Raw genomic sequence first — 2,463 nt, forward strand, 5'->3', positions numbered from 1 at the left:
CCCGGCCCACTGGTAGTATTTTTAATTCTTGTCTTCTGCTCTGTTACTGTGTATATAGTATGAGAATTAAAAGCTTGTGCTGTTTTGAAATAACAGTGTTGCAGACTCTGCTGTAGTGGTATGACAACAGGTGTAAAGTGCAGGCCAGGATTAGTTGTCGAAGTCACAATGGAATAGTCTTCAACCTGGTACAGAGGTACTGGTTTCTAGGGCTTACCTCTAATCAACACAGTAGTTTGGTGTAGATTAAGGATATTTACTTGCCTTTCAGATCCCAAGATGGAATCTGTAAATAATTTCTATGTCTTCTTATAATGTGGCATCCATATTTTTTGGAAAAAACAAAAAACTGTGATTTGCCAATAGGGTATTAGTCTTCATTCTTGAATGCCATTTTATATTAAATACAGAGTAATTTTCTTTTTTTACTTTATTCATTGACTCAAAGTCACTTTAGTTGTCTTTTTTTTTTTAAGAAAAGAAACCATTGTAACCATTTTTAAGTGTATAATTCAGTGGCATTTATACTCTTTGTTTTTAAACATTTAGAGACTACAGCCCAGAAGGTACAAACCAGCCAGCTTGCAAAAAACACTGATGTTTTCCTTTTGCTTGTTTGTATGTGTACCCTCTGTTGCCATACAACTTGTTCAGCTCTAGAAAGCTGACAGATGCTAAAAGGGAAAAGTAAGTTAAATCCCATAATCAGGATTTATTTGTTTTAGGATCACATTAGCCTTTTCCAGAGATAGCTGAAGTACCTAGATAGCTAGCATAATATTTCACTGTTTTGTATGCAAATTGAAATTGTACTTGTAGTATATTTGAAAAGTGCTATTTCATAAGAAGCCTGTAAAACCCTAAGCTTCTCTCCCTTATTATTTGAGAAATTATTTTAAGACCTATAGCCCCCACATTTTGATGTGATTAGATTTATCAACATTGTCTGGGTAATGGTCCTGTTCTACTTAGGGTGGTTTTTCTGCTTATGGTCTGTGCTACTTCTTAATATCCAGTATTAAGAATTTTGGTTAACTCTGAACTGCCTTGGTAGATGGGTTGATTAGAGTGATTCCGGACAGATCATGCTTTGAACTTCCATTTTTATTTTCCCATTTTGATGGGCTGAAAAACATTTAAAATGTATCCCGGGCTGGGCGCGGTGACTCATGCCTGTAATCTCAACACTTTGGGAGGCTGAGGTGGGTAGATCACCTAAGGTCGGGAGTTCAAGACCAAGCCGGCCAACATGGTGAAACCCCATCTCTACTAAAAATACAATAAATTAGCTGGACATGGTGGCATCTGCCTGTAATCCCAGCTACTTGGAAGGCTGAGACATGATAATCGCTTGAACCCAGGAGGTAGAGGTTACAGTGAGTCAAGATCACGCCACTGCACTCCAGCCTGGGTGACAGAGCAAGACTCCATCTCAAAATAATAATAACAATAATAAAATGTACTCTGTTTGCCAGTTCTGGAAGACTTTATGATTTTGGTATCCTTTCCACTTGTGTGTGCTCTTTGTGATAACACAGATTGTCACTTGCTGATTATGCATATGCAGAGAAAGAAATTTAATTTAGTTTTCCTTTAGTGTTCTCTTTTAGGTAATGGAAATAGATGGGTCTGCCAATTTTGTAGATATGACTCACCAGGAAGAGATGCATTAAGTAAGAAGAAAAATAAATATATGTAGTCAGTTTCCTAACTTTAGTAATGCTAAATGTCACACTGATGGCATGAGTTATCCTTCAGGTGTTAAAGTAATTTTGCTGATTCATAGCCTGTGACTTCACGTTCTAGATGTTGCCAGGGATTTTTGAAGAACTAAGAGAGAGAGGGAGAGAGGGAGAGAGAGAGAGAGAGAGAGTGTGTGTGTGTGTGTGTTTTGAAAAACTAGCTGAGTGTGTGTGCGTGCGTGTGTGTGTGTGTGTGTGTGTGTGTATGTGTGTATGTATGTGTGTGTGTGTTTTAAGAGGTGGGGTCTTACTGCGTTGCGCAGGCTGGACTTGGACTCCTGAGCTTAAGTGATCCTCCTACCTCAGGCTCCCTGTAGCTGGGATTACGGGCAGGTGCACTGTGCCTGCTAGAAGTATGTATTGAGTGTTTCATACACAGCACTCTGCTAGAAATAGGGGCAGGAAGTAAATGTCATAGTTGCCTTGCCTGAAAGGAACTTAAAATTTAGTTGTGGAGCAAGTGCAAACACATAATAGAACAAATAAGAAAACCAAGAAGACTGGGTGCAGTAGCTCACGCCTGTAATCCCAGCACTTTGGGAGACTGAGGGGGGTGGATCACCTGAAGTCAGGAGTTCCAGACCAGCCTGGCCAGCATGGTGAAACCCTGTCTCTACTAAAAAATACAAAAAATTAGCTGAGTGTGGTGATGGGCACCTGTAATCCCAGCTATTCAGGAGGCTGAGGCAGGAGGATTGCTTGAACCCAGGAGGCAGAGGTT

At 40.0% G+C, this 2,463-nt stretch overlaps 1 protein-coding gene across 1 annotated transcript in view; it reads left to right on the forward strand.

The window, feature by feature from the left end:
* RNF115 (ring finger protein 115) overlaps nucleotides 1-2,463 on the forward strand; it is an 80,442-nt gene that overhangs the window by 44,718 nt on the left and 33,261 nt on the right. The gene's annotated exons all lie outside the window — the stretch shown is intronic.

This window comes from Cebus imitator, unplaced genomic scaffold, assembly GCF_001604975.1.
Source record: "Cebus imitator isolate Cc_AM_T3 unplaced genomic scaffold, Cebus_imitator-1.0 Scaffold543, whole genome shotgun sequence".
Taxonomy (NCBI): domain Eukaryota; kingdom Metazoa; phylum Chordata; class Mammalia; order Primates; family Cebidae; genus Cebus; species Cebus imitator.